Genomic DNA, 14,089 nt, shown 5'->3' on the forward strand with positions numbered 1-14,089 from the left:
ACAATTCTTAAATTTCATAAATACTGTATGTGAAAATAAATCAGTGGAGAACAATCTTTTTGGCATAATTTGTAATTATGTCAGTCTCTGTCTATATGAATGTATCTATGACTGAAAGCTATGCTAAATAAAAACACAAGAATCACACATATCAACATTATTTTTATAATACACTTATGTAGCAATAGAAGCCTCACAAATAAACTCAGTAAATTGTTGTCTGATTAAGACATATAATTTTATAATTCAAATTTTATAAACTTGAGATTCTGACATGCATCTTGTTTTCCCTCATACATACCTTTGTTTACTTGTGCTTTAAGTAAAGGAATCGGAGAAATGACTGCATGAGCTTGTATTTTGACAACAAGGATCTGTTTAAATCTTCCTCAAAGTTGCATTGCATTACATTTAAACTAAAAAAAAAAAAGGAAAACAAAACACATTAGTTTGGTGTTTTAAAAAGCAATGTTCTTGTTTTATCTTTCAGCCCAAGAACTTGCCAGTCAAGATGAAAAACTTCTTCTAATGGAATCCAGCTTGAAAGCTACTCAAGAGCAGCTAACTGAGCAAATAGCAGAAACAGTTCGCCAAGAACAGAACAGTAGAAAACCCCAGGCAGAGCTGAAGACAGTGACAGAAGGGATTATTGCTTCTGAAGAAGAAAAAAAATGATTACAAGTGAGTTGTTTTTTAGTATTTCAAAAAGTTTTACTTTACATACTGAAATCAAGTCAATACTTTTGACTTTTGTTGTTAAATATTTAACTCTGTCTTGCCAAAGGTTATATGTGTTAGTTTATACAATACATTGTTTATTCCAAAATAGAAAAACTTTAAACTACTTTAAATTTGCAACGTTTATTAACTGAAGTAGAACATGTTGAAAATTATAACATTCCTATTCCAGATTCTGGGTAATGATGTGGCAGTCAACTTTCTTATTAACTACCAAAAAATGTTCAAGGTAGATGCAAGAGAAAGAATACACTGTGCTTCTGTAGCACCTATCTGCCAATGGCCTTCTCATCTTTCTCCTTTTGGAGTCCAAAGGTTACATATGGCTCTTGTTGCCTTCCTTCTTTTTGTTAAAGTAGCTGCTCTAAGCAAGACACTATTAAATTGAGAGACATTTAGAGTAGACATTTTGGTCAGACCATCGAGGCATGTGAAGGACTATGAAGAATAGCAATAAACATCTATGCCTAGTTTTCAAAACTTCATGAAAAAATGATTCTTAGTGAAACATCTTTAGGTATTAATTTCTATTTTGATCTCTCAAATATTAATGTAATGACTATACATATATAATATAATGTTTTCAGATTTTATCATTTGTTTTTCAAATGAATGTTAAAGAATTTTTGTGTTCCTATACTTTTCTGTCCTTTCTGCCCTTCTTTGATTTTATTAGTTGGATATTAAAAAAATAATGGTGAAAATATCATAGCTAACATCAATACCTTCTCTCCTCTGTTTTTTTTATTAAAAAAATTCACACTTTGTTCATTGAACCTTGATTGAATTAAATAACCACAGTTAGAAAAAAAAAACAAAACAAAAAACACACATATAAATTTTTTTCCCCTCCTGTCACTCATACCTTTGAACATAGTCCTGAGGCCAAAACTAAAATGTGTATTTGATATTAACTGATCTTTAGAAGTCAGATTCTAAACTCGCATAACTTATTGAAAATCTTGATATGACTATTTAATATAATAATTTATAAATCTTACTAATAAAATTAAAATTAAAATTTTTAGGTTGGTTCAGGAGAAATGTATTTCTCTTTTTCAATCTACAGGTTTCATATTAGAATATTCTAAAATTATTCTAAATATCAAGATTGACATTTTACATGTTTCTAAATAAAATTATATAGCCTGATAAACTCTGCTTGCCATTAATGTACCAGATTCCTGAATTTAGACAAGAAAAAGAAACACATCTAGCAAATATCAAAAGGTAGAAATTAGCACTAAGGACTAAAAGTATATTAGGCTAAGTTTCCTTGAGAAAGGTTAAAGTAGTATACTATTGTTATAAATATTATGATCCTTTAAATCAAGCCAAATTAAGCCAAATCATTACAGAATTTATGTGCTCAAAATATACTTAGAAATACATAATGGTTGTGAATATTATTACAAAGCTAATGATATATTTGATATAAACTTAAAATTACTAAAATACTTCTTTTTTCCCTTATAGGTAGATAAAACTTTTAAGGCACATTTTTAGCACACTCACAAAATATCTTATTTTTATCTGAAAACCTGCATAATAATCTGTTTCTAATTGTGGATTTTATATGTAAATAAATTACCAGTGATTCATCTAGTTAAAATATAATTAAAGGTCAGACTTATATTCTGTAAACTTGATCTGTGCTTATCTATTTTATATGCCAAAATAGATAGATTGTAAAATAAAGTAGAATATCCCTTCTTAATATAAAAGCTCTGGAGAGGTACACAAATATCAGCTAAGGTTTAAGAAGAGTTAGAATTGCAAAAGTATTTTTAAAATCTAACTATTTGTGTCAGCTTAACAATTAAGTATCTTAAAAGTTATAAATTATAAATATTATTATGCCATGTTAAGATAAGATGTTCTTAAATTTTAAAGAGACTGAAAAAATTATCATTCTCAATAATGATGGTTTCCTAAGAAAAACAAGTTCACCTTTCCTTTCAAAAATAGTTTAACATTGCATTGTCTGTGGATATGCTGACAGGCTAGATTAAAGTGGGTAAACCTGAAAAAAAACCCTATTATTTAAAAATAAGATAAAATCCCAGCCCTTTGGGCCTAATAAATAACAACAACAAAATGTTTATTTTTTCCTAACTCAATCAACAGGTGGCAGGAATTGATTAAATTAGCCAATTAATTCAGTTTTGGACAGAACCAGATACTGTAGCACCACCAGTTAGTAGAAACGTAAGTCAGGTGTCATAGGGAATTCCAGCATTATAGTTAGTTCACAGAACCAGTAATCCCTTATTTGGAAAAGTCTGGACTTTAAGTGGTGCAAGGTGAAATGTATGGAGCCTGAAGTTGTGGTTAAAGACTTGAGTAGTTTCTGAGGTTTGGCAATCACAACAGAATTTTGCTGCAGAGATCAGAGGATTTCACTAGAAAACAGCATTCTGGGACCTTTTATTTTAAATAAGAGAAACCCTTTCTTGAAATTATTTTTAAGTTATTTTATTAAAAAAAGAAAGAATAAAAAACCTGAACCATGATTGTTCTAAAATATGTTGGATGTAGTTATAAACAAAACTAGAATTTGTATTTTTCAGGCATCTGCTGCAATTTGAAATAAATGTCAGGATCTGATATTTATCTTTTAATGGTGATAATGCATCTGAGAGTTTTTTGGCAAATAATACTCTCAAAATGACTCTGTTCATTCACTGACTTTGGAATAGTTTTCCAGAATTACCTAGGTCCTCCACCACTAAAACGTTTTAACAGGTTATGTTGTTTCATAAGTAAATATAAAATAATTGAAAAAGAAGCATGCAAAGTTTGGGTAACTTAAAGAAAACTTTTTAAAATATTAAATTGTGAAACTTAGCATTTTGTTTCTATAAAGTAGAATTTTTGAGGAATACATAGGATTTAGCCTTTATATCTGCCCTCCTCTTTTTGAAGTAAATGTAAGAGAACACATACCATCCACTCAGTATAAGCCTGTTACACTTGAAAGATTTGTTCTGAATGTCCAGTGGGAACCTGGAAATCGTAATAATTTGTAGTATCGATTGAGTGAAGCTATGCAGCTGGGGCCTCCGGTGAATAGACAGGAATAGACATTTTATTGATTAACTTTTACAGTCATATTTTCAAGACTCTGCTGCAACATAATTTTCACTTCCCAGCTTTGTGTTGCTGCATCATGAAACTTGGATTCTTCTCCCTTAACATTAACCCACTTGAGGAAAAAAGTATGGACATGACTTGCCAGGGTTGTGTTCTGCAGAGATGCATAACTTTCTGGAATATGATTTTTCTCAAGTACTATTCTACCACAAACAGTAGAAAGAAACTATCTGCTTATAGCAGTTTTTGGAAATATCATTATGGCATCTATTTGGTAATTAAACTTCTTCATATTTTTCTCATTCTTTTCATGTTTAGGAATTTTAATGTTCCTACATTAAATTCATGCATGTGACTATCAAAATGAATTCTTGTGATAGTTTTGTTTTTATTCATTTATGCTTTAAATCTTACTAAATGTAATCAGCAGAAGAAAATATATTGTAATAATAGTTTATGATTTTGTCTTAAATGAAAGATATTAAATACTAAATCATTTGGGCTAATATTTCAAAATAGGGAAATGTGAATATATTCCTTTTGGATACATTTACTATATATATAGTCCTGTGAAAGATTTTTTATATATATTTAAGCAAAACTGTTACATTCACATAGATGAACATATTGCAGATATTTTGTGCAAAATTGGATGTTTATTTAATTCAAGTTCCTCATTACTTTTGAATTTTTTATTCCTAGAACAAACTACAGATTTTGTATTCTACATATGTGGAAAATATTTTACTGTAATTTTATGTAAGAAGTAGTGATACATATTTAAACATTAGATTGGATTTAATTTTTTTAATTGCTATTTCTTTTTTTAACTCCTATCTTTACATTTCTTGTGTTTCTGACTTTTAAGGATCCAATGTGAGAATAAATTGTTCCTAACATAAATTTCAGGAGCTTTATGTCATGGCACAAATCAGGAGACATGGAATACAATTAAATCAACCAAAAATTAATCGACCAGTTTTGACAGTTAAATAAGATAATTCATATTTCATGAAGTTTATGCTTACTCTAGTTCACTTTAGGAATTTGTTTTTATTCCAGATGATTGATAACAGAGAATGTGGTTCTAAAAATTGATAGATTTGATTTAGAAAGTATACAAAGCATTTTAAGCTTATGATTTACTTCTTGTTTAATTCAAAATGAAAAAAATTGGGTAATACATCCAATCTTATTATTAAATGGGTGAAACATTTTCTCATTTCATTGAATATTAGTTTTTCATGATACTCAACAAGTTTATTGTTTGTTTTCTATGGATTTACAAAAATATCACTATTGAGAATTGCTTTGGTTTTTTTTTCTTCCATGAAGCATTCATTTAGTCCATAAAAGTGAATGAGTATTTCTCTGTGCAATCTGTACGTAAAGACTTGTTTGTTGAAATTCCACAATGATCACTATTAATACAGCATCTTAATATTTTTCAAGATTTTTTAGTTACTTGCTTATATATAAGTATGTTTTCTACACTAATGAAATAAATATTTTTAAACATCTAAGAATGAATTCTCTACTTCATATTAAAATAATGAATATAATAATTTATAAAAAATAAAGATTATTTTTATAGCTTTGTAGCTTTTTAAATGAAAGACTCTTACCTGCATAATCAAGTTTTAAACTTATCAAAATAAGGAGCACAATTAAGACAGATCAAGGAATAAACATAAAATACAAAAACTCTGAATTGAGATTGATTTCAACGTAATCCTGTAGAGGAATCCCCACTTATTGATCAATTTTAAAGTCCATGCATAGCACTTAGAAAGATAAAGTAAGCAAGGTCAGATAATCAAAGCATTTAAATAGTAAAAACAGCAACTGCCACTGTAGACTGCTAAAATAAATCTATAATACAAATTGCTTTAGTACAAAGTGGATGAGCAGCTGATCTTCCTATTGAACTCTGATACTGTTCAGTGACCACACTGGGAAAAGGATTGGGAGAAATGCCTTACAGATCAATATTGAGTGAGATGTAGCAGGGATTCATTTTGAACATGAAGGCATTACAGGTGTGAGAGTATAGACATCTTTAAGAGGTGTCGTGAAGTGAAGATGTTTAATGCGGTTAAAAATGGACATCCATGCATAATATCATCAACACGTCATAGAAGTGCTTTCTTAATTGTTTCAAGATATTGTTTGAATGTGCTTAAACCAGCTCTAGCATTGAAAGTGTAGAATGTTGACTTTGCACTAAAATAGTAGTGTAAGCATTTTTCAAAGTAAGTTGATATCTTTCTATAAACATTCTACATAAATTCATATCATTAATATATATTAAACATATCATATAATTATGTGATGATAGTTTTTAGTCCTGTGCAAAGGTAAAAAATTAATTGCAGAACAAGGGATGGAAAAAAATACTCAGGGAAACTCTATGGAAATGGAACACTCTTTTTTATTTTATTGTATTTTATTTTAGTTTTATATGTACACATTATCTATTTCTTTTCATGTGGTGCTGAGGTTCGAACCCAGTGCCTCACACATGCTGGGAAAGCACTCTATCACTGAGCTACAACTCCAGCCCTAAATGAAACACTCTTGCTGTGACTCCCATTTGAAACTTTGTGGGATTTGAAGAATCCTATTTTCAATGAGAGTGATTGAATTCTATTGGATTACTTTTATTTTGGGCTTTAGTGAAGTCCAATGGGAATTTTCGGTATATAGGTCTGTGACCATCACAATTAGGTTTTACATTTCAAATGTCCTTTCTTAGAAAATTTGAGTTTAACTTTTTCTACTTCATGAGAAATCTTCATAGCTGTAACGAAGTTTTGTAGAGAAATAAATTATTTAGCATAAGTAAAAGTATTTGTATTGTATTGTGGAACAAACAAATTCATCACTCAAAATGGACAATAATGTGATTTAATTACTGCCTAACTTTTTCTCAGGTTCCCATAGGTGTCATCCTTACATCATTATCTGTTTTTGTGTCCTCTAAATTCATCCAAATGCCGATTACATGAATAATATTATGTCTTGACAATAGGATTTTCCATACACATTTTTATGCCAGTAATTTCTGATGGAATGTTACCATAGTCTCCTAGTAATTTGCTTTTTAAATATTTTTTTTCTAGTTGCAGATGGACACAATGTCTTTATTTATTTATTTTTATGTGGTGCTGGGGATCGAACCCAGTGCCTCCTACATGCAAACAAGGCAGGCGCTCTACTACTGAGCTGCAGACCCAGCCCTCTCCTAATAATTTTAATGTGGTAGTTAAATCTTCAAAAAAATATTGATTTATTTTACTTTGTTTAAAAAAAATTCTAAATCAGACTCCTTAATTAAATAGCCTAAGCATTGAGTTATTTTAATCCATTTTCTTAGAGAATAGAAAACAAAAAATCAGAATGGAGATTAGTTATATTTAAGACAAAATTTCCACATTAAAATGAAACAACAAAATCAGGCTCAGAGCTTGAAAGTTGTATAACTTCAGCTTAGTTTTTTTTCATTCCTTCTTACCATAATAAATAGTTATTTACAATCATTGTAGTCTTCATGTTTGCTGTATGAATTGCTGATTGCAGCGATTTTAATGGTAAAATTGTGAAACAATATTCATAGTTGTCAGAAAAAGGTCATTCTATTTGCATTCATTAGGAACCCGGAGGACCATGCAGTGTGTGTTTCCTTTGGGATGTTGCAGCTATTGATTTATATACAGCTGTAGGAAAAATTAATTAGGATTATATTTCACTTATTACTGCAGGCTGTATAATAAGAAAGAAAAAACACTTTTTGTTAGAAAGTTGAACAAAAATACCTAAATGGAATCATTGTTTCTTAAATCACAACTACTTTATCATGTAATTTTACTTTCATAATGTGGTTAAAGGCTTAGTGCATTTGTGGAAATTTAATTAGCACTTTGAGAAATTAGTGCTTTAGTAAATATCCTATAATGATAATGATAACTGAATTAAGCAAAAGAGACATTTTCCCCTTGTTAATTGAAACTTTCCTTTCTCTGAGCTAAGTTGGTATGGACCTGTGTCTTCTAGAGTTTGCAAGTACCAGGAAGCTTCACCATGAAAGAGTTAAATCAAAAAACAAAGCTGGCACCCGGACCAGGTGAATAGATTCCAGAAATGAGAGTCTGAGAAGTGAAAGAACCAGAGAGAGACTCTCAGTTTTTAAACTTTCAGTCTCAGAAACTGTATGTAATTAGGTTCTTCTTTGAATTTAACACAACAACTGAACTGGAATGTGTTATATCAACTATATCCTCAGTTAGTGTGATAAGATGAGGCTTCAGGTTGTTTTATAAATATATTTGGTCTCTTTCTATGAACAGCATATATACTCAAGTGGAAAATAATTGAAAGCAGTACTGTGCATTGTTTATATGTGACACATATTTGAGATTAATCAAATTGTAGTCACTTCTAATTAACAGCAGAGAATAAATTCAAAATGGGGCAGAGACAGATGACAAAAGATAGTTTGTGTGTGTTCAAGACATACTTTATGAATGGAAATACATGCCTATTGTGACACTTCAAAATTGAAGATTTTATTCACTCCCTTATTGTCTTTTGGAAATGTAACATTTTGAGAGAGACCCACCACCTAGTCTATGGTGGGCACCTAAATGTAGAATCAACATTTAGGAAAAAAAATTAATTAAAGGTATTTTGATGCTACTATAAAAACCTAACTATAAGTATATAAGCCCATAGATATTATTGGTAATTCTTAGATGTCATGAATGGAGTTTATAAAAGGCCAACAACTAAACTGAGTCTAAGTCCAGTTTTCTTTACATTTTATAGATTAAATATCTTCTATGTTATCCCCACCCCCAGCCAACCCCAATACTCAATTATGGCTGTAAGGATCTATTCCTCAATGTACCTGGTGGAACACAGATTAGATTAACATTGTCTTTTGTTTTTGCTTCAAATGCTCAGAGTTCCTTCAAGAGAAGGTAGTTTTTATCTTGAACAATATGTGACTTTGTCTTTCTAGAGTGATAGCTCAATGCTTTCAACCTTGGGACATTTTAAATTGTGTTGCAAAAATTACAGAAGGTAATGATTTTTATAGTGAATCTATTTTCAGATAATGCTGTGTGTTAGACCCCAAATGAGTTAACTAAGAATTTTATAAAACTCATGGAAGTCTTAATGGCTAACATTTTGAATTACTTTCTTAATTAAAATAAAAATACTTGAACTTTATTTCTTAGGAAATTTTACAGAACAAACTATGTATTTATCCAAAATTTATTGAAAAGGAAACTATTTAAAATATTTCTTTAGGTTGTAAGGGACACAGGAGCTTAGATAGAGTTCCTCACCATGAGGTGTTCATAAGACAACAGGTAGAAAATTCATGGGAAGATGTTCAAAACATTAGGCAATATATAACATGCCCTTAATTTTAAAGGAAAACAGCAGTACTATAGGAGCAATGAGTAAAGTCTTCCTTTCATAAGGAGTATTAAAGACATAGTAATAATTGGGAACTATGAATTTGGGATGTGTAAATATTTGACAGTATATTTTACATGGTTACTAAGACTAAAGAGCAAAATCAGAATAATGGGAAAGTGCACTGTGGTTTAGAAAATGGTGAGCAATTAATTTTGTAGGGAATATTAGAATGTTGGGCAGATTGAAATTACATCATGGGTGATCTTCAATGCTAATTTTGGTAACTTGTAATTTGCTTAGAAGCAATATAGGGAGATTATAAAGAGTGGTGAATAGGCTGAGGATATAGCTTAGTTGGTAGAGTGCTTGTCTTGCATGCACAAGACCCTAGATTCAAATCCCAGCATCACTTATAAAAAAGTGATAAACAGAGACTGTGGAAATGATCACAGTAATACTAGAGAAGCAATAGTCTCTCATCTTTTTCCTTTAACATTTCACCTGGCTTATTCCTAAGTATCCTTAAAAAAATAAACTTTTAGTTTTTTTTTTTTTTTTTCCTTCTTTTGCCAGACTCATCAACACTATCTGTGCTGACATGGCACCAGATGGATGAGGGTATAGTACATATTTTACCTTGGTATGCCTATTGAATAATCTTAAAGATTTCCTCTAATGGTTAGATTTGTGTTCATTACTGTCTTCCTGAACTATTGTAGGCATGGCACCTTGGTTAAAGATTAGAATAATCGTGGATAAAGAAAATGAATTTAGCTGTGTCTGGTATAATATGTTGCCACCTAGTGAAACACACTGAGTTGCTGGACTGCCCCCTACCATCTACTGAAAATACCAAAGAAAACATTGAATTTTGTCAAAATTGTTTTGTAGTACCAATCCTTCACTCATAGCAAATATATATGCCTCTGGCAATCTATTGTAGACTGGGAGAAATGAGTTAGTTAGGTCAATGTAACCTTATTGAGATTAGATGGAGGTTAGGGGAGATACAGTGTCAAAATATTAAGTATTTTGTGCTCTTTAATTTCACCATAAATATTGAGTGAGAAAAGAAAGGAAAAGTAGATAAAAAGGGGTGATATCTTCAAAGTTTTTTGAGATCTTCACAGCATGGTGACTGTAGTTAACAATAATATGCTTGTATACTTCTAAATTGCTAAGAGAATAAGTTTCAGATGTTCTTATCAAAAAAGATGAGCTGGGCATGGTGGCACTCCTCTGTAATGCCAATGGCTCAGGAGGCTGAGGAGGGAAGAATGCAAGATCAAAGCCAACCTCAGCAATTTAGCAAGGCCCTAACCAATTTAGTGTAAGACCCTATCTCAAAAAAAGAAAAAAAAAAGGGCTGGGGATGTGGCTGAGTTGTTTAGCACCCCTGGGTTCAAAATGATTACCAAAATAAATAAATAAAAATGCAGGTATTGACAAGTATTTGAGATAATAGATATGCTAGTTTCATTTAACCATTGCACATTGCATATATTTATCATCTTTCTGTACCCCATGATTACACACACACACTCCCATACACACACACACATACACACACAAAAAAGAGATAACTTATTCCTTAAGAAATGAAGGCTTAGATTCAAAGATGGAAAGTAGATAAGTAACTAGTGGACATGGAAGACACCAGAAAGAACATGAATAAATTAGAAGGCAAGAAGATACAGCAGGCATTTATGAAATGTGAAGATAGATACTTAGCTGGGTCTCCTTAAGAACTAAGAAAAAAAACAGAATTGGTAATGAATAAAGATGTAGAGAAAATTTGAGGTCATGTCAAGGAAATATATTTTATAATAAAATTCTCTGGTAAAATGAGGAAGGGAGGGGGTTTAGAGGGCTGTGAGCAGAGCAGAACTGTGAAAAACTAGGCAAAAGCATTGAAGGAAATCTGAGAAAGATTTTAAACATACTACGGTGTGTTTAAAAAATTAAATATAAGATGATTAGACTTTAGTGGACAAAGATATTTGAGTTTAAGTGAACTTGAAATTTTGAAATTTTCCTTGGTCCCACTCTTTGCCTTGCAGTAATCTAAACCATATGCGTAAACGTTGGATGAGTGGTTATAAATAGTTTAAGAAAATCAATATAAGTCAGAACATATTGATCATTCACTGCTTCCCTATGTTCTACTAAATTTCTAAAACTCATCTAAATCCTGGATATAATCCTTGAATAAAATGATAAAGTCCCTGTCCTCAAGAAGTTTATACACTGTTGAAGATTATAGAATGTAGGTTACATCTTTCATGAATTTTATCTCTTTTTTTCGTAATATTAAAGAAGAATGATTATGAAGAATATGTAAATACTTGAATGATATAGATTCTTTCAGTTCTAGGAAGATATTTTGCTCAGGAATCCATCCCTTTTGGTTTTAAGATTTACCTGCTTTTGAAAGACTAGAGGGCATTTATTTTAATGCTTTCAAAGAAAAAGCCTTGGAATTTTAAAGTAATGACTGATAATTATATTAAAATACATGCCCAAATCACAATTTCACTTTTATTTTCATATATCTTATATTCCTTTTTTTTCTATTAATCTGATACTACTTTGTGATTTTTTTTCCCCTTGGTCTCCCTTTTCCTTTGGTTCTCTTCTTTACTCTTGATCTCATGGTTTCATTTATGAAATCAAAGTGTTAAATCCCCTGAGCTATCTTATGTAGATATCATGTTCTGTTATGTTCGGTTTCTGAAAAAAGTTAAATTAAGCTAAACTTCATGTCAACTTTATTATATACTTAATCATGGTTGCCCCTGAACCCCTATACTTTCGGGAGGCACAAACTGAAGTCATTGTTTTTCGTACTGCCATGCCATCTGGCCATATTCCTTTATTCTTTTTTTTTTTTGCATGATACTGGAAATTGAACACAGGGGTGCCCTGCCCCTGAGTTATATTCCCAGCCCATTTTTATTTTTATTTGAATTTATTTATTTTTTGTTACTGGTGTGGAACATAGGGGAACTTTACCACTGAATACATCCCCAGTCGCAAGTCAGTAGGATTATAGGAATGCACCACCATGCCCTGCTAGTCATCTTCTTTTTATGTTGTTCATATAACATTTAACCAGAGGTAGATTGAACTAGTAAAAACTGCCATTTATCTTGATTATTCTTGATTTTAATTAAGGCATCAGGTAAGCACAGTGTTTTAGTCAGCTTTTTCACTGCTATGACCAAAAGACCTGACTAGAACAATTTTAGAGGAGAATAGTTTTATTTTGAGGGCTCAGAGTTTCAGAAGTCTCAGTCCCTAGATGACTGACTCCATTCCTCAGAGCATGAGGTAAGGCAGAACATTAGTGCAGTGTGTGGTGGAGGAAGGCAGCTGGGGACATGACTCCAAAAAGCAGAGAGAGTGCTCTACTTTCAAGGACAAAATATATACCCCCAAAGGCACACCTCCAATGACCCACCTCCTCCAGACACACCCTACTTGACTACAGTTAAGGCTACCACCCAGTTAATCCCTATTTAATGCTCTGATTGGGTTAAGGCTGTCATAACCCAATTATATCTCTCTGCACTTTCTTTCACTGTCTCACACATGGGCTTTTGCAGGACACTTCATATATAAACCATAATACCTAGACTGGTCTAGCATAATTAACTATACAACATCTCAAGAAAACTCAGAAGAATACACTTGGAAACCAAATATTTTAAGATTTTAGCTGGGTGTAGTGGCACATGCCTGTAATTCCAGGGAAGCTGAGGTAAGAGGATTGCAAGTTCAAAGCCAGCCTCAGCAATTTAGTGAGGCCCTAAGAACTTAGCAAGCAAGACCCTGTCTCAAAATTTTAAAAAATTTTTAAAAAATTAAAAAAAAAAATAAAAGGGAGCTGCGGATCGGTTGTTAAGCTACAGGATAACCACTAGTTCTCTAGGTAGTACCAGAAAATGAATAAATCAAATTAATTAATTAACCATTTTTAAAATAATAAAACAATGACAAACAAGAATAAAGAAAAGCCTTGGACTTTCCATCACTGTCAATAGTAAATATTCTTTCTACAGCATGGTGTTTACAAACCTAATTGAAGCAATTCATTAGGAGAAATTTATTATTGTTTGTTTTGTATTTACTTTCTTCATTCTCACTATAAAATTTGATATGTCCTTTTTTATTACTGTAGAAACATTCCCAAGCTCATTCAATCATGCAATTAATTAAATATTATCTGATTACCAAAGCTAGGAGGGAGGCTTCATAAAACTGTAACTATTCAAATTTTTTCAAAGTAAGTAGAGTCAAATCCATTATGTAAATAAAGGTCTCTATCCAGAGCATTGCTTCTATAAAAGAAAAAGTAGAAGCTTCAAGAATCAGTAATATCCACAGCTTACTTCTTTGTAAATCAGGATAGATAAAATGCAATGAGGACAAAATATGTGGTATCTAGTAACAAATCAAGAGTATAAAATGTATTCATGTATTCTTGAATGTATTTCAAGAGTACAAAAAAATATATTGATGACTCTTGGTATCCGAGAATAACCACATTTTGGGTAGAGGAGGGTATGTCTAATTAAAGCCTGAACTAAGGTAAAATCTTTCAAAAGAGTGTTTGTAATGACAATTCAAACTAAAAGGATAAAGATAATGGTAGTCATTTAGTGGGCTTTCAAAAAGGGCAGGTTCTATATTGATTGTTTTACATGCTACATTTCATTTAGCACGAATTTCAAGTGAAATTATTTTAAATAATGAAACTAAAGACTACAATAATTAAAGAATTGCAGGTATATACTTTTCTGAGATTTTACTTTATATATATATATATATA

The 14,089-nt window shown here is 31.1% G+C and overlaps 1 long non-coding RNA gene across 1 annotated transcript in view; it reads left to right on the forward strand.

Moving 5' to 3' along the window:
- Positions 1 to 501: 501 nt before the first annotated feature.
- Positions 502 to 14,089, forward strand: part of LOC125610533 — a 103,757-nt gene continuing 90,169 nt past the window's right edge. The window contains exon 1 of the long non-coding RNA XR_007340518.1: positions 502 to 681. This is a non-coding gene — a long non-coding RNA (uncharacterized LOC125610533). The remainder of the gene's footprint in view (positions 682 to 14,089) is intronic.

This window comes from Marmota marmota, unplaced genomic scaffold (assembly GCF_001458135.2).
Source record: "Marmota marmota marmota unplaced genomic scaffold, marMar, whole genome shotgun sequence".
NCBI lineage: Eukaryota > Metazoa > Chordata > Mammalia > Rodentia > Sciuridae > Marmota > Marmota marmota.